Raw genomic sequence first — 19834 nt, forward strand, 5'->3', positions numbered from 1 at the left:
TCGTTGAATGTTTGAATTATATAAGTAATGAGCATGGAAACATTTTATGTTGACAAGAATCTTTCCAACTTGCAGGGTACTTCCTTACAGGTAATCTAATTTGATTTACAGGTAGATTTCAATTTACTAGGAGAGCTTCATAGTGAAAGACATACATTGCATGACTCCTAAACCAAGATTCTGGACTCTCACATGGTCGTTTTTCTGTTATATGAACTCAATTCATGATCTTATATCTAATAGAAATTAATATAGAAGTAATATTTCTTGCAATATAAATCTTTTTATATTTTCACATGCACGTGTGGGTGCCAAGTCTGTTCAGTCATGTCCAACTCTTTGGCCTATGGACTGTAGCCCGCCAGGCTCCCCTGTCCATGGGATTCTCCAAGTAAGAATACTGGAGTGGGCTGCCATGCCCCCTCGAAGGGATCTTCCTGACCCAGGGATTGAACCCATGTTTCAGTCTTCTTTATTGGCAGTCGGGTTCTTTACCACTGGCACCACTTGGGAAGCTCTATATTTTCACATAATCCTTATAATATCCCTCTGACAGAGTCAAACCAGGTACAGTTACTGCTGGTTTATAGTGAGGGGGTCTGAGACAAAAAAGATTGAGTAGTTTTGTTCAAGGGCTTCCCAGGTGGAGCTAAAGGTGAAGAACCTGCCTGCCAGTGCAGGAGACCTAAGAGACACAGGTTCAATTCCTGGGTCAGGAAGATCCCCTGGAGGAGGGCATGGCAATCCACTCCAGTATTCTTTCCTGGAGAATCCCCACAGACAGAGGAGCTTGGCAAACTACAGTTCATGAGGTTGCAAAGAGTCAGACATGACTGAAGCTACTTAGCACACATGCACCCAGACTTATTGAATGCCATATAGCCAGCTAATAAAATAGGAAATGTCAAGATTGAGGACAGAGGTCTCTTGAATGAAGTCTAGACTTTTAACACTCGAATGGGCTTTTTCTGGAGCTAATGTGCCCTTTTCCCAGACCTGTCTTTTAAAAAATAAAATAATGGAGCGTTTTTTTTCTTTTTGATGATGTGTCCTTGATTTTTGATAATCATTTTCTGTTATATTTGAACATTCTTACACAATTATTTCATGTAGAAGTTTAACGTGGTCATCCTTAAAACCCACATTAAAACAGACCACAGCTCCTACACTGTTGGTGGAAATATAAGTTGGTTCAGTCACTATGGAAAACAGACTGGAAGTTCCTCAGAAAGCTAAACAGAATTATCATGTGATCCAGCAATCCCACTCCTCAGCATATTCCCAGACAAAACTGTAATTCATAAAGATACATGCAACCCTATATTCATAGCAGCAGTATTCACAATAGCTAATAAATAGAAACATCAATAACCTCAGATAAGCAGATGACATCACCCTTATGGCAGAAAGTGAAGAGGAACTAAAAACCTCTTGATGAAAGTGAAAGAGGAGAGTGAAAAAGTTGGCTTAAAGCTCAACATTCAGAAAACCAAGATCATGGTATCTGGCCCCATCACTTCATGGGAAATAGATGGAGAAACAGTGGAAACAGTGTCAGATTTTATTTTTTGGGCTCCAAAATCACTGCAGATGCTGATTGCAGCCATGAAATTAAAAGATGCTTACTCCTTGGAAGGAAAGTTATGACCAACCTAGATAGCATATTCAAAAGCAGAGACATTACTTTGCCAACTAAGGTCCGTCTAGTCAAGGCTATGGTTTTTCCTGTGGTCATGTATGGATGTGAGAGTTGGACTGTGAAGAAAGCTGAGCACCGAAGAATTGATATTTTTGAACTGTGGTGTTGGAGAAGACTCTTGAGAGTCCCTTGGACTACAAGGAGATCCAACCAGTCCATTCTAAAGGAGATCAGCCCTGGGTGTTCTTTGGAAGGACTGATGCTAAAGCTGAAACTCCAATACTTTGACCACCTCATGTGAAGAGTTGACTCATTGGAAAAGACTCTGATGCTGGGAGGGATTGGGGGCAGGAGGAGAAGGGGACGACAGAGGATGAGATGGCTGGATGGCATCACCGACTCGATGGACATAAGTTTGAGTGAACTCTGGGAGTTGGTGATGGACAGGGAGGCCTGGTGCGTGCTGTGATTCAAGGGGTTGCAAAGAGTCAGACACAACTGAGTGACTGAACTGAACTGAACTGAAGTAAATAGAAACAACCTAAATGTGTGTTGACAGATGAATGGATGAAGAAAATGTGGTACGTATATACAATGGAATACTGCTACTGCTAAGTCACTTCAGTCGTGTCCGACTCTGTGCGACCCCATAGACAGCAGCCCACCAGGCTCCCCCATCCCTGGGATTCTCCAGGCAAGAACACTGGAGTGGGTTGCCATTTCCTTCTCCAATGCATGAAAGGGAAAAGTGAAAGTGAAGTCGCTCAGTTGTGTCTGACTCCTAGCGACCCCATGGACTGCAGCCTACCAGGCTCCTCTGTCCATGGGATTTTCCAGGCAAGAGTACTGGAGTGGGGTGCCATTGCCTTCTCCTGAGAAAAGATAGAAAAGAGCATTACTGCCAGAACACTGTTATAAATATTTGTGTGTGTTTTCCAACGGGACCAAAAAAATCCCCAGGAAAGCGTCAGGGCCTTTGTTGAATTCAGTGAGTATGTTGAATTGAAGGGTAATTGCTTTATGATGTTGTGTTGGTTTCTGTCATACACAGGTGAATCAACCGTAAGTATGCATATGTCCCCTCCCTCTTGAACCTCCCTCCCACCCTCTACCCCATCCCATCCCTCTAGGTTGTCACAAAGCATTGGGTTGAGCTCCCTGAACCAAACAGCAAATTCCCACTGGCTATCTACTTTACATATGGTGACATATATGTTTCAATGCTCCTCTCTCAGTTTCTCTCACCCTCTCCTTCCCCTGCTGTGTCCCCAAGTCTGTTCTTGTTTGCATCTCTATTCCTACCCTGTAAATAGGTTCATCATTTTTCTAGATTCCATACACATGTGTTATTCTATGATATCTGTTTTCCTCTTTCTGACTCACTTCACTCTATATCACAGGCTCTAGGCATTGAGTTTTAAAGATGCTAAGTTATGATCCCTGGACCTGAGAAGCAGGGAGTCCAGTTCTGGGAGATAACAAAGAAACACAGGGTTGCAGAGTGAAATTGCTGCAGATAAAGCTTGGTCCCAGGGTTGGGGACAGGGAATGTGGTTTTCAGTAGAAGATAAGAAAATGGGCAGAAGCTTTGGCATTTGAGTTCTGCTGCTGCTAAGTTGCTTCAGTCGTGTCCGACTCTGTGCGACCCCAGAGATAGCAGCCTACCAGGCTGTTCTGTCCCTGGGATTCTTCAGGCAAGAACGTTGGAGTGGGTTGCCATTTCCTTCTCCAATGCATGAGAGTGAAAAGTGAAAGTGAAGTCGCTCAGTCGTGTCCGACTCTTCGGGATCCCATGGACTGCAGCCCACCAGGCTCCTCTGTCCATGGGATTTTCCATGCAAGAGTACTGGAGTGGGGTGCCATTGCTCAAGTGCAAATTTGAAGTCTGCCTTTCAGACAGAGGAAGAGAAAGGGCATTCTAGGTCTTTCCTGTTAACAATTTGGATTTATTAAGAATACTAATTATATCCCAAAAGGTATCATCCTTGGAAAAATTTAGAGACTTCTACTTACCTTAACGTTCACCAAGAGTTCATGCAGATTTCAAGTGTTCATTCAGGAAAGAGTTTAAGCTATGGAAAATTCTTGCCTGGCCAAACTTATATAGACTTTTTTTTGGCTCAGGTGCAATCCTGGCAACATGTAGTATGTTACAATCATGAGTGGCAATCTTATCTTATAATCTATTATGAATAAACACAAATGGAGCAGAGTTGGGGTTCTGCATCACATAATTCTTGCATGGAGAACAAAATTTCAACTTTTCTCATCCTTTTTCTTTGGAAGGAAGTTTATCCTCAAAGTAGATGATTTATCTTGAAGTTCAAGTAGCTTTCTCTGAAAATTATTAAAAACTGCCACAGATTGCTACGCTTGAGGACCATTCTGAGGACAGGAGTTTTGACATTTCTCCAAGCATTCATTGTTTAAACGTTCCTTGAACTGACTAACAGACTGCACTCTCCGGCTGCAGAAAGCATTCAGATATGCAACAAAGGGAATAAGTACAAGTAAAGTATATTCTTCCTTCTGGATGTAGGAAGTACTGGTGAGAAAAATGACTACTCCCAGGTGGTGCTTGGGGAGTCATGGCAACCAGGTAGTTAGAAAAAACTCATGAAGCGTTATAATGAGCAAACACTTATCAAGTTTAAACCACATCACATCTTTCGATTACCTTGTTTTTTGTAAGTCCCAAAATGGTCCTGTGGAGTGAGTAAGCGACTCAGGTAGTGACAGCAGTCGGGGGCACACAGTGTATGAGTTGAAGTGGGATTTGAGTGCAGGATGTGTGCTCCTTTGACTACATGCATATAGTTTTTCGTTCAGTAAACTGGACTTGGAATCACAAGGATCTTCTTTCATTTTTCAGACCCTCCTGAGCCCTTCGCATTAGAGTGTTGGCTGAGAGCATGGAAGATGTATTTGTAGAAATAGCTGACTCTCAAAATGTTAAAAATATTGAAGAAGCGCATATAACAAAGCATTCTGTAAACTGTAAAAGTGTCATGCAAGTATTGATTTTTATCACTTGCACCCGCAACTCTTGGGTGATGACAGTAAGTCTGCAGCTGGGCCTCCATAAGGAGGCCCACTGAGGCAGAATGGAAAGATTTTCTGTGCTGTTGAGACTGTGCCTCCACTGTGACACTGTTGAGGGGGGTGTGGGAGCCAAGTTTGCGCAGGGATTAAGCTAAGTTGCAATCTTGGTGTCAGCTGTTGCTAAATGAGGCGCCCTGTCACAAGGTCAAATCCGTGCACTCACAGGTGTGCACAGCAGTGCCCCAAGCATCTTTCTTAGGCTCCTTCTTGGCTTTCTCCCATGTCCTTTCACCACCTCTTCCCTTACGCCGCCCAAAGTAAGCAAAACCAGAAAAGATCAAACAGACCCTAGAGATGACATAACCTCCAGCCCATAGGTGGGGGGCAGAATAAATTACACCCAGAGAAGCTGGCTCTGAGCAACAGGTATGAACATTTGCTCCCAGGTCATTTCTGCAGAAATACTGCCTTCCAGTGGAGTCCTCCTTACACAGGATGAAGCAACAGAGCTCAGATCAACAGCTACAAGCTGTTCTTTGTGTTTTCAAGTCTTCCCACACCTTCTGTGGCCCCTGTGAGTGTCAGATAATGGAGCCTGTGCTTGATCTGTGTGTACATTACCAACAGTGGGCAACCTACATCCTAAACTTTCAAATCCCACAGTGGGCTGGAGTCAAGGTGTAAGTCCTGTGAAGGCACACATTTAAGCTGACTTGCAGGCACAAGCCCTTATGAGAGTGTCCTGAAATTTTACTTCTAGGTCAGTTAGGAAAAACTAGGAAACAGTGGTTGACTCATCTCAGCATGTTGATGATCAGGATACATCATTTCCCCCAATTTTGTTTGTTTCTTTTTTTAAAAAAATTAATTTGTTTAATTGGAGGCTAATTGCTTTACCATATTGTGGTGGTTTTTCCCATACATCTACACAAATCAGTCACAGATGCAAATTCATTTTTGGTTTCTCTGGATCTTTGTTGCTATGCTTAGGCTTTCTCTAGTTGCGGTGAGCAGGGACTACTGTTCGTTGTGGTGTCTGGGTTTCTCATTGTAGTGGCTTCTCTTGTGGAACACAGGCTTTAGGGCTCAAGGGCTCAGTAGTTGTGGCGAAGAGGCTTAGTTGACCTGCAGCACACGGGGCCTTCTCGGATCAGGAACTGAACCCATGCTGCCTGCACTGGCAGGCGGATTCCCAATCTCTGGACCACCAAGGAAGTCTTCCCTCAATTTTTATAATGAACAGTTTTTCAACACACATAAAACTTGAATAGTACATAAGTGTTCCAAGAACTTATATGTATCTCTTTTGCTGTCTCGCATATAGGGTTATCGTTACTATCTTTCTAAATTCCATATATATGCGTTAGTATACTGTATTGGTGTTTTTCTTTCTGGCTTACTTCATTCTGTATAATAGGCTTCAGTTTCATCCACCTCATTAGAACTGATTCAAATGTATTCATTCTTTTTAATGGCTGAGTAATACTCCATTGTGTATATGTACCACAGCTTTCTTATCTATTCATCTGCTGATGGACATCTAGGTTGCTTCCATGTCCTGGCTATTATAAACAGTGCTGCGATGAACATTGGGGTACACATGTCTCTTTCAATTCTGGTTTCCTCAGTGTGTATGCCCAGCAGAGGGATTGCTGGGTCATAAGGCAGTTCTATTTCCAGTTTTTTAAGGAATCTCCACACTGTTCTCCATAGTGGCTGTACTAGTTTGCATTCCCACCAACAGTGTAAGAGGGTTCCCTTTTCTCCACACCCTCTCCAGCATTTATTGCTTGTAGACTTTTGGATCGTAGCCATTCTGACTGGCGTGAAATGGTACCTCATTGTGGTTTTGATTTGCATTTCTCTGATAATGAGTGATGTTGAGCATCTTTTCATGTGTTTGTTAGCCATCTGTTATGTCTTCTTTGGAGAAATGTCTATTTAGTTCTTTGGCCCATTTTGTGATTGGGTCATTTATTTTTCTGGAATTGAGCTTCAGGAGTTGCTTGTATATTTTTGAGAGGTACAGGGAGGGAGGAGGGAGGGGGTTTAGGGATGGGGAACACATGTATACCTGTGGCGGGTTCATGTTGATGTATGGCAAAACCAATACAATATTTTAAAGTAATTAGCCTCCAATTAAAATAAATAAATTTATATTAAAAAAACTTATATGTAAACAATTTAAACATTTTACCATATTTACTTTTTATTTCTTTCACTCTGTAGGTGAGCTCTTTCAAGGTACATTGTAGGTGTGAGCCTTCACTACAAGTATCTTACACTCATCTCTTGAAGAGGAAGTTATCATACAAAACCACAGTAAAATGATCACACCGCATGAGATTAATGTTAATTCCAAACATTATCTAGCACTGATCTATATTTAAGTTTCCCCACTTGTCCCAATGCTTAGTTGCTCAGTCATGTCTGAATCTTCACAACCCCGTAGCCCACCAAGCTCCTCTGTCCATGGAATTCTCCAGGCAAGAATGCTGGAGTGGGTTGACGTTTCCTCCTCCCAGAGATCCAATTAAATGTCATGCATTGTCATGTTTTCTAGAATGTCCTATAATTCCTTATTTGTCTGTCTTCTCTCTTGGTGTCATTTAACTTGACTTCCATTCCCTGTTTTTTTTTTTTTTTTGAAAATTTTATTTTATTTTTTAAAAAAGATTTTTGATGTGGACCATTTCAAAGTCTTTATTGAATTCATTACAATATTGCTTCTGCTTTATGTTTTGGTTTATTTGGCTGTGAGTCATGTGGGATCTGAGCTCCCTGACCGGGGATTGAACCCACATCCCCTGTGTTGAAAGCTGAAGTCTTAACCACTAGACTGCCAGGGATGTCCCTTTGCAGATTTTAAGTTAGATTTCAGTTCAGTTCAGTCACTCAGTCGTGTCTGACTCTTTGTGACCCCATGGACTGCAGCACACCAGGCTTCCCTGTCCATCATCAACTCCCGGAGCTTACTTAATCTCATGTATGTGATGCCATCCAGCTAGATTTAGAGCCTTGGTTATATACAGTTTAAGTATTTTTGGTAAGGAAATATCATACCTACTGTTGAGCACGTCCTACCACAACTGGCATAATGTCTAGTGGCAGACTGTTTCACCACCAGAGATGCTAAATTTGGTCCTTTAGAGAGGGTGGACCCACAAGCTTTCTCCACGGAAAAGGCACCTTTCCCCTTTACAATTCCTAGTGGTGTAGGTGGGGCACCTGGTCACCCCAGGACTATATTGCTCCCAACAATCTTTCACTTCATGATTTTAAAAATATGTAGATTTTATATTTTTAGAGCAGTTTTTGGATAACAGAAAAATTGAGCAGAAAACACAGGAAGTTTCCATATACTCCTTTCCCTTTTACTATCAACACCTGCACTAGGTAGGGTGTTGGTTACAATTGATGAGCCTACATTGACACGTCATCACCCCCAGTCCATAATTTACCTTAGGGTTCATTCTGTTCTTAGGTTTTGATGGATGTATAATGACATGTATCCACTATTACAGTACCATTTGGAGTAGTTTTACTGTCCTAAAAATCGTCTGTATTCATCACTCCCTTCTCCAACCCCTGTTCTTTTCATTGTATTCATAGTTTTGCCTTTTCCTAAATGTCATATAGTTGGAATCATACAGTCTGTAGTCTTTTCAGATTAATTTCTTTTACTTAGTAGTTTGCATTTGAGTTTTCTCTTTGTGTGTGTGTGTGGCTTGAGAGCTCACTTCTTTTTTATGATTACTTTATTTAAAGTTTTAAATTTTATATTGGAGCATAGTTGATTAATGATATGTCAGTTTCAGGTGTACAGCAAAGTGACTCAGTTATACACAGACATGTATCTTTCTTTTTCAAATTCTTTTCCCATTTCTTTTTTATTGCAGACTAATATTCCATTGTCTGGGTATACTACAGTTTATTTATCCATTTACCCATTGAAGGACACCTGAGTTGTACCTTAGCTGGCAAATACGAGTGATGCTGCTAAAAACATCTGTGTGAAAGTTTTTCTGTGGACAAAAACTTTCAGCTCCTGTGGGTAAATGCCAAGCAGCGTGATGGCTGGATTGTATGGTAAAAGTATGTTCAGTTTTGTGAGAAACTGCAGGACTATACCATTTTGCATCCCCATCAGCAATGAATGCGAATTCCTATTGCTCCTTGTCTTTGTCAGACTGAGTGTTGTCAGTGTCTGCATCTTAGCCACTCAAGTAGGTGTGGGTGCATTCAGTAATTTTAACATCCACCCATAACCCTTGCCTGAATCAGTGATTATTCTGGAGCTTGAAAAATGGTAAATTCCTAATTTAGCATCCTTACCACATTTATTAAATAGTCTTTTTCTGTAACAGGAAAAGTTTTGCTATTAAAAAAAAACGAAGTCTCTCTTTCACAGTGGGGAATCTAAAGAAAAGAATGACTCTCTTGCTCATCTAACTTTAGCATGCTTTGTGCCCTTTTGGGACTCAGAAAGCTGCATGAAGATTAATTGTTATCCCTTCATTTTTTCGCTTTCCCCGTAAAACCTAGACCAATGCCTGGCATAGAACAAGTACTCAGTAATTATTTGTTGAATTGAATTGAATAGTGTGCTTCAAATGTTATTATGACTGTAGTCAATAAGCTCTCAGTGTATTGTCAAGGTCTTGGAAAATAGAAAATGACATGAAAGAAAGGTATTATGGCAGAAGAGATATATTTTGAGATCTGATAACTATAGAAGCTCAGCATTTGTCATATCTTTCAGACTATTTATCATGCCATAATTGCTGATTAACACGTTTCTGTCTTCCACTAGACTATGATGTTCTTAAGAGAAAGGATATGATAAAGGATGCAGAAGATGAAGAGATAGAGTGAGGTCTGGGAGGGTCCTGAGGGCAGGTACTGTGGTGTATCACTCTCCCTGGAAAAGGGAATGGCAACCCACTCCAGTATTCTTGCCCGGAGAATCCCATGGACAGAGGAGCCTGGCAGGCTACAGTTCTTGGGGTGGCAAAGTCCTAACATTACTGAGACTGGGACTTAGAAAGTACCTACCTGGGACATGACTCTACCCACCTGGGATGTGTTAATCCACCTGGAACTTCCCTGAACTTGATATTTTGGGGTTTTATGGAGGCTTCCTGACATAGGTATAAACAATGATTATTAATAACCCCATTTCCAGCCCCTCTCCCCTCTCTGGAGAATGGGGGTGGGGCTGAAAATCCCACCCTTCTAATCCTGGCTCTGTCTTTCTGGCGATCAACGCTCATCCAGGAGCTTACCCAGAACCACCACCACAGAACCAAAGGTGCACTTCCTGCTCTTATCGTTTGGGAAATTACAAGAGTTTCAGGGGCTCTGTGCCAAGCACTGGGGGCAGCGACCAATATATGTTTTCTATTATCTCACAGGACATATGCAAAAATGTTTTTATCTAGACAAATGATAGGAAGTGTGCAATTTGTATTGTATCACATCAGGAAATGTAAATATCTGTGACGGTCTGCTCCTTGGTGAAATAAACCTCTGGTTACTTCTTTAGATGGTTACATTTTCAAACTTACGAGTAGTTAAAACACACCTAATATGTTTAATATTGGCATCATTTTGGTATGAGTCAGTATTCTTGTTAGGTGTTACCAAATGATGATTTTCTAATTCAGTCATTCCTTCTAAATTGTTAGTTAGCTTTTTCTGCAAAGATCAGTCTTCATTTGTTTTCCCTGAAATACAGAGCCTGCTGGAAATGCTTAAAAAATGAAGCATTAAAGAGAATTATTTCTCTTTAGTTAACAATTTTTTGGAATTGATTTTTGATTGAGACAATGGTAGGTTCATATTCAGTTATAATAAATAATACAGAGAGAATCCTGAGTATCCTTTACTGAGTTTACAACCATAAAAACTACAGTACAATATTGTAGTTGAAATATTGACATTAATACAGTCAACCTCCTATCAGATTCCATGAATTTTGCTTGTATTCAGTTGTGAGTGTGTGTTTATCTATTTTTTAGAATTAATTAATTAATTTCGGCTGAGTTGGATTTTAGTTGTAGCATGTGGGATCCAGTACTCTGACCAGGGACTGAACCCAGGCATCCTGCTTTGGGAGCACAGAGTTTTGGCCACTGGACCACCAGGGAAGTTGCTGTGTTGTTTTGTTTTATACAGTTTCCTCACATATATTTACACCACAGTCCAGGATCCCTTGAGATTGCCTTTTTGTAACCACACTCTCCACAGTCCCACACCTCATCCCCTCCTCCTGCTCATCCACCCGTGACAACCACTCCTCTGGTCTCCATTTCTAGAATGCTAGCATTTCAAACACATCTTATCAAGAAAGTCATACAGTAGGTAACATTTGGGGACTGTTTTTTTTTTCACTTAGCATAATTCATCCAACTTGTAACATGCATAAATAGTTCACATTCTCTTATTTTGGGGGAATTATTATTATTAAGTCTTAAATTTTCATTGATTAAATGCACTCGAATCAATTAAATCCATTAAAATTTTTTAGGCTGACACTGTCACAACTTTGATGTGTGGGGTCACCTTCCAACTGATGCCTAAAAACTTTTCCTATGGCCCCATCATTTTAAAACAATAAATTTATTTATTAAAGTATGTTGTTATTGGGGCTTCCCTGATAGCTCAGTGGTAAAAAATCTACCTTCAATGCAGGAGACATGAGTTCTATCCCTGGGTTGGGAAGATCCCCTGGAGGAGGAAATGGCAACCCACTCCAGTATTCTTGCCTGGGAAATCCCATGGACAGAGGAATCTGGCAGTCTACAGCCCATAGAGTTGCAAAGAGTTGGGCATGACTGAACGACTGAGCACACACACATACACAAGCTGTTATTATCAAAAAGTGCACATCATAATTCAATGGGTCTTCCAAAGGATTCAAAGTTAAGGTCAGGAAAAAGAAATTACCAGTCCTCCAAAATCCTCTTTGTGTCCCCTGTCCACTGAAGCTCTGCCTACTTCTCCCCCATTTTTTCTGCTTTCTCTTTACACACACACATATACATATGTTGTACACACACACACACACATATACCTATAAATATAATTTTTTAGCATTTTCTTTTATCTTGATCTGATGCTCTTGAGAGTCCCTTGGAGATCCAACCAGTCCATCCTCAAGGAGATCAGTCCTGGGTGTTCATTGGAAGGAAAGATGTTGAAGCTGAAATTCCAATACTTTGGCCACCTGATGCGAAGAGCTGACTCATTTGAAAAGACCCTGATGCTGGGAAAGATTGAGGGCAGGAGGAGAAGGGGACAACAGAGGATGAGATGGTTGGATGGTATCACCGACTCAACGGACATGGGTTTGGGTGAACTCCGGGAGTTGGTGATGGACAGGGAGGCCTGCCGTGCTGTGGTTCATGGGGTCTCAAAGAGTCGGACACGACTGAGTGACTGAACTGAACTGATGTTCATTTTTATAAATACTAATATTTGTATGTGCCTGTTTCTATATATCCATATTCTGAATTCTCACTTGTTCCACACACAGAATAGCACTGTATATAATGTTTGATGCTTTGATTTTTTTTTTCCTTTAGAAATATATCCTGATGATACTTTTATATTAGCACATAGAGACCTTGCTCTTCTTTGTTTTTCATGCTTCATAGTGTTCAGTGGTGTGGATGGTTTGCAGCCTTTTGTTATTCCAAACAGTGATGAAATGAATGCAATGAATTTCAGTGTATACCCTTGTAGGCTACCTGGAGGAGAGATGACTAGATATGGGTTTATTGGGTCAAAGAAGAAATTGCATAACTTGAGCTAATGCCAAGCTCCTGCCATTACATTTACTCTCTTTCTGTTCTGTGTATAAAGGTGCAGCTCTTGGGGTGGCCAACACTCTCTGTTGTTAACTTTAGGGATTTTAAAAAATATGATGAATGAACACCAGGTTTCGGGAGTAGTTTTAATTTTCCTTTTTCTAATAATCAGTCGGGAATTTTATCATTTGTTCAAGCATCATTTATAATTCTTTTTTGTGAATTGTAATTTATGCTTTTTGCCTATTTTTCTAGGATATTGTTTTTTCTTCCTGATTTCTACTAGTGTATATACATATATATGTATGCATATAGAGACTAGTCAGATTCACCCTTTAAATGTGACAAGTGTACTCAATATTTTCTCTCAGTTCTCTTTTTGCTTTATGATTGTGATATTTTTTGGTCATACATACTTTTTAAAAAATAGTTGAATTTATCCATGTTTCCTTTCATGGTTTCTGAATTTGTGTCATAGTTAGAAAAGCCTGTCATAGTCCAACTTTAAAAGTGAAGGAATTCACACGTGTTTTCTTCTGATGATGTATAGTTTTATTGTTTACTTTTAGATCTTTGATTATTTGGATCAAGTGATAGGACCCCTCCAGCTTAGAACTCAGCAGTTTCTAACCACGCTTAGCATGCGTGCATGAAGCGTGCTTGTTGCTTCAGTCGTGTCTGACTCTATGTGACTCCATGGACTGTAGCCCGCCAGGCTTCTCTGTCTATGGGATTCTCCAGGCAAGAATACTGGAGTGGGTTGCTGTGCCCTCCTCCAGGAGATCTTCCCCACCCAGGGATTGAACCCATATCTCTTACATTTCCTGCAGGTTCTTTACCAGGCAGACAGGTTCTTTACCACTAGAGCCACTCAAAAAGTCGCTTCGGCTCCACAATCTCCAGTTTATATTCATGGTGCGCAGTGTGGGTTCAGTTTTACCTTTTCAAATGATTACCAGTCAAACCCACCGGAGAAGGAAATGACAACCCACTCCAGTATTCTTGCCTGGAGAATTCCAGGGACAGAGGAGACTGGCGGGCTACAGTCCATGTGGTCACAAAGAGTCGGACATGACTGAGCAACTAACGCACACACTTGTCATACCCATAACATTTCTTTCTGAAATCCGTTTTAATGGACTCAGTTGAAATTTTGCCTTATCATATTCTAAATTCTCAAGTATATTTGTGTGTTTCTTTTTACTTTGTTTCTTGGTTTGCTTGTTTGCTTATGGGCCTTGATACTTTTTATCTCTGATTTACTATCTGGTAAGGCCATGGGGTTGCACAGAGTTGAACATGACTTGGCAACGGAACAACAATGTAAAGGCCACTCTTCAGTATTCACTCTCCTTTTCCACTGTTTTCTTTCCTTTCCTTTCCCCACCCCCGCAACCGAGAGTTTACTTTTTATTTTTGGCAGGTAAATTTGAGCTCCTGGAGCAGAGAAAATGTTCAAGCTCTTCTTGTTTTTTCTTTTTCTTAATGAAAAGTATTATTTTCAGGATATATGCAACGTTGGTTGTATAAACCAGTATTCATCCCTTCCTTGATTCTCACAAGGGTGTTTTTCAGGGATTCTTTCAGGAAGCAGGTTAAAATCTTGCCACAGCTGAGGCATAGACAGAAAGCTCCAATGCTGTACCTAGTTCTCTTTCTCTGTCTTTTTTACTCGGGAGGACAGGGCTCTGAGCCAGGAAGCTTAGCTGTGACCCTGTAGGCTGTGGGGAGGGAGCTAGGGAGCAGGGCTAGGTCAGGCGGGGTTCTCCGAGGCCTCCCAACATCTGCCCTCATATTGGTGCTGCAACCAGTACTGGGGTGTGTGTGTGTGTGTGTGTGTGTGTGGCCTGCCCTAGCCTCTGCCGGCCATAGTACAGACTCCACTTACCCAGCACCCACCCCACTCCATGTCTGGTGTGAAGGAGTCTTTTGGGCCTAGAAAAGAAAACAGTCTCAAAGGCCCTTGCTGAATCATCTAACTTTGGAGAAAACAAAACAGAATTTTAGGTCTCGCCCTGATGCTCCAGGCCAGTTGCATCTATCTGGGACTTATCACCCCCTGTCCAGAAACCTTCCACCCCCTACACCTGCCCAGAAGACTTATCACCCCCTGCCCAACTACAAATGCCATCTCAACTAAATAATACCTAAAACATCCTGCCTGATTAACGTTTCCCTTACGCTTCCACAAACCTCCCTATAAATATGGAGCCTCTCTGATCCCTCTCTGTGCTCAGCCTTGTCATTAGCCCAACTGTCGCCCCTGCTTGCCTGAATAAAGGTAACCTACTTCTGTTGAGGTCATCTTCCTCTTTCTGCCTCAGCCTGAACTATACCTTACATTCTTGGTGCCGAAACCCGGGAAGGGGCCAGGCACTCATCTCACTCTCCCTTACTCTCTTTTACTCTCCCTCTCTCTCGTTGTTTTCCCTTTTCCTAGAGTCTGGGAGGGGGAACATCCACTGAGCTCACTTTTCTGCCAGGGCTCAAGTTCCCCTCGGGGATGCCTAGTGACTTCGTGAGCGGTGCAAGCCTTGGGTTAAGGCTTTATTGGTGCTTTGCGTACCCCCAGGCCTCGGCTCTACCCTCTTTCCGTCTCTCTCTCTGACGATCTCTGGAACAGGGAACTCTTGCCATTCGACTGCTGTACATGCAATACTTCACTCAAGCCGGCCCCTAGATTAAGGTAAGATCCAGACGGTGTTCTATAGGTGCCCTAGAACTCAGTCCTCTCCGGGTCCCGGGGACCCCTGGCCCAGGGCCACTCTGTAGGCGAAGTTGGGGGATGCTCCGCCTCGACACAGAGCTCTCTTCTCATAACTCCTATTGTGACTACGGGTGACAATTCAAACTCCCAATAGGAGCCTCTGCTTGCCTTTCAATTATGGGTTCTGGACAATCTGTCCCAAAAGATTCCCCTCTGACCTGTGTTCTCAAAAATCTCAAAGCACTCTCACTCACTGAACTCAAAGCTAACCATTTAAAACAACTCTGTACACAGCTTTGGCCTCAATACCAATTAGACAATCAAGACCACTGGCCTGAAGTCGGCACATGTGACTTTAACATTCGTCAAAATCTCACCGATTTCCTTAAATGGAATGGCAAGTGGTTGGAGGTCCCATATGCCCAAGCCTTTTGGGTCCTTCGGAGCAGGCCCTCCCTATGCAAGGCCTGCTCCACCCACGAGGTCCTTCTATGCGCCTTGCCTCTGTCAGGTAGGTAGAATAGGGAAAAGGAGTCCAAAATGGCAGTGGCTAAAAGACAAGGAAGGTCAAAGGAAGGTCCGAGGACCAGAGTGAAAACTTCAGGCAGAACAAACAGCACTCCTGGCTAAGCCCAATTTGCATAGGGCAGGCCCAGGTGGAGGAAAAAACATAAAAGGAGGAGCCAAAGCGCTTTCTCACGGACTCTCTCTCCCTCCTGCGCACTCTCTCTCTCTCTCTCCCTCTCCCTCCCTCCCTTTCTCCCTCCCCATGCACTCTTCCACTCTCTTCTCTTTGAGTCTTGGATTCTCCTGCTATCTTATAAATAAAATGGAGCTGTAACACTGATTTGCCTAAGAGCTGTAACATGGTTTGTCCAAGACCCAAGAGCTGTGACGCACCGAGGGCTTTAATGTTTGTCGCTCCAAATCTTTGTTGTGACGAGACAAAGAACCGAGGAACATACACTTGCGTGACACCTCCCAAGCAAAAGGGCTCTTCTTCCTCAACTAATCACAGACTGCGACCTTCTGCACCCCCAGAGTTCGACCCCGCGGACGAGCCCCCTCCCTACTCACCACCCCACCAACCCTCTCCTTCCCCTTCATCCAACTCACCTATTGGCCCAGAAACCTCTCCTGAATCCCCCTAGACCCCGCTACCCCATCTCCCCGACCCCCCTCCCCCCTCCCCCCCCCTCCCCAGCACGGTCACATACCCAACACATGTTTCCCCTGAGAGAGGTGGCAGGACCAGAGGGCCCCACCCGCATCCATGTGCCATTTTCATTGTCAGATATGAGCCAGATAGAAGAAAAGTTAGGGTCATTTTCTGAAAATCCTACCAGATACAGAAAAGAATTCCTGAGACTCTCCCAGGCCTATAACATCACATGGGAAGACGTATATTATATCCTAAATGCCACTCTCACCCCAGATGAAAAAGACTATATCTGGCAAGCGGCAAAAGCCCATGTCGATCACTTACATAACCAAACCAGGATAGCCCAGTTGCTGATGAGGCTGTGCTTCAGTTAGATCCCCACTGGACTTACCAGCCCCGGACCCAGGTATCAGGAGACTCAATCATATGATTACCTGCATTCTAGAAGGAATGCAGAAAAATACTCATATCCATGTCAATTATGATAAAGTCAGAGAATTCATCCAAGGGGCAGATGAAAATCCGGCCTTATTCTTAGCACGCCTTACAGAGGCAGTCCAGAAGTATATCACCACCCCTGCTGGGTTACTCTACCTTCACGTTCAATTCATCAGCCAGTCCACCGCTGACATCAGACGTGAAGGTAGAGTATTCACAATCAAGGGGATCTCTGGAGTTCCCCTAAGGCCAAAAATCAGCCCTCCATTACTCTGTCAATTTGTAACATCGACCCCTATACACTCATTCCTCATAATGTCTCAGTGCCCGATGGCACACCTAGGGAGAGACTTGTTATCCAAATTGGGGGTCTTTATTACCATATCCCCCTCCTTGATACAGTCTCTATATTCTGCATGCAGATGGCACCTGGATGGTCCCTATCCCTCATCCCTGACCTTCCCTTGGATCTACCCACCTTAGACCCCCAAGTCTGGGACACTGATCACCCATCCATAGCCAAACATCATCCCCCAGTCCACATTACCCTGAAAGACCCCTCGACTATAATCTCCCAACAGTACTCGCCACCCCGAAGACCCACAAGGGACTTAAGCCTATCATAGATCGTCTTCTTCAAGCCTCTATCCTAATTCCTAACCATTCACCACACAACACCCCTATTCTGGCAGTAAGGAAGGGACCAAACTCTTGGAGACTGGTCCAGGATCTGCGAAAAGTCAATGAGTCCGTCACATCGACATTCCCAGTAGTCCCTAACCCTTACACCCCTCTGTCTACCATACCACCGACTGCAACCCACTTCATGGTATTAGATATCAAAGACGCCTTTTTCACCATCCCCCTCCACCCCCTCTCCCAACCCCTTTTTGCCTTCACCTGGCAAGACCCCGAGACTCATGTTTCCCAACAACTAACATGGACAGTTCTCCCCCAGGGGTTCAGAGACAGTCCCCACTTTTTTGGACAGGGTTTACAAAAGGACCTACGGACTCTCGACCTAGCCCTGAGTCATCTCCAAAACGTAGATGACCTTCTTCTTTGTAGCCCAACCCGAAAACTCTGCCTCCAACATACTGCCAAACTCCTTGGGACCCTGGGATCCTGGGGTTATCGGGTGTCCCAATCTAAGGCCCAAATAGCCCAGACAAACGTCACCTACCTAGGGCTCTCCATATCCCACCAACAAATAACTATTCCCCCAGATAGAATCCAGGCCTTGATTAACTGTCCACTTCCAAAAACGAAAAGGGAACTCCTGTCTATCTTCGGCCTCCCAAAATTTTTCTGTATCTGGATCCCTAATTTCTCCCTCATTGCAAAGCCGCTCTATGAGGTAACTAAAGAATGTCTGGATGAGCCCCTCTTTAATCCCTCCTATCTGGCCAATCCTGTTCGCCAGCTCACCCAGAGCCTCCTCCGACTGCCAACTCTCCACCTGCCAGATTACACCAGACCATTCTTTCTCTTTGCACATTCCAACCAAGGACAGGCCCTGGGACTTCTGTGTCAGTGGGCTGGAGACACCTGGGCTCCCATAGCCTATCTGTCAAAACAGCTTGACATGGTGACCAAGGGGTGGCCTCCCTACATACAGGCTATGGCTGCTATCGCAGCCCTCATACCCGAAGCAAATAAACTCTCTAGGTATGCCCCTTGAACAGTCTGTTCTCCACACACCTCCCAAGACTTACTATCACATCAGGCTTTCCTCTCCCTTCCCCCTTCCAGGGTACAGGTCCTACATGCATTTCTCCTTGACCCTCAGCTCTCATTCTCCCCCTGCTCTCCCCTTAACCCTGCCAGCTTATTACCCATGTCCTCTACAACAGACTCCCTCCTACATAGCTGTAGCCTAACAGTAGATCTTACCCAAAACCCCTTCCAACATTTAACAGATCAGCCCGTCCTAGACTAAGACACCCCACACTGGTTCATTGATGGCAGCTCTCAAAAATCCCCACCCTTTGCAGCAGGATATGCCATCATCCAGGGAGACCTTCATCACAATCACAGAACCCAGACAATTGAAGGTTCACCTCTGCCACCTCACACCACCTCCCAACAGGCAGAACTAATAGCTCTCACCAGAGCTTTAACTCTGGCTAACAATCTAAGGGTTAACATCCACACAGACTCCAAATATGCCTATAATATACTTCACTCAAACATCCTAATATGGAGAGAAAGAGGTTTCCTAACCCAAAAAGGATCCCCCATTATTAATTCAGACCTGATCCACAAACTTCTAGAGGCAGCACTCTTATGAAACAAAGCCACCATCCTCCACTGTAGGGGACATCAAAAGGGAAGTCTCATATCAGCCTACAACAATGCTGCAGACCAGAAGGAAAGGAGATAGCACTGTCCCATCCTTCCCTCCAGTCCCCTGTTATCTTCGCTCTGACTCCACCCGACCCTCCCACCACCAGAGAAATCTTCTCCTTTCTACACTCACTTTTTCATCCCTCATCCAAGACACTCCAACAGTTCCTCCGTAACCACTTCCCCATATCCAATGTTGACCAACAATATTTAGATAATCTTATTCACCCCTGTCAAACATGTCAACGTACTAATCTCAATTCCAACCTTAAACCTACATCCTTCCAAGCCATCAAATGCGAGGCAGCCTCCCAGCACAGGATTGGCCAATAGACTTTACTCATATGCGCCGGGTCGGGAGAGCCAGATACCTCCTGGTCCTTGGGGACACCTTTTCGGGATGGGTAGAAGCGTTTCTCACTACAAACAAAAAAGCCCACACCGTGGCCCAAATCCTCCTCACAGAAATTATCCCCGGGTTTGGCCTGCCTTCATCCCTACAGTCTGATAATGGCCCGGAATTTACATCCAAGGTCACCCAACAACTTGTCCAATTCTTACAGATGCCCTGGAAATTTCACATTCCATACCGTCCCCAGTCCTCAGGAAGGGTAGAAAGGATGAACAGAATAATCAAAGAAACCCTTACCAAACTAACCCTCGAAGTACATCTGGATTGGACTAAACTT

The sequence above is a fragment of the Bos indicus genome, chromosome 14 (assembly GCF_029378745.1).
Source record: "Bos indicus isolate NIAB-ARS_2022 breed Sahiwal x Tharparkar chromosome 14, NIAB-ARS_B.indTharparkar_mat_pri_1.0, whole genome shotgun sequence".
NCBI lineage: Eukaryota > Metazoa > Chordata > Mammalia > Artiodactyla > Bovidae > Bos > Bos indicus.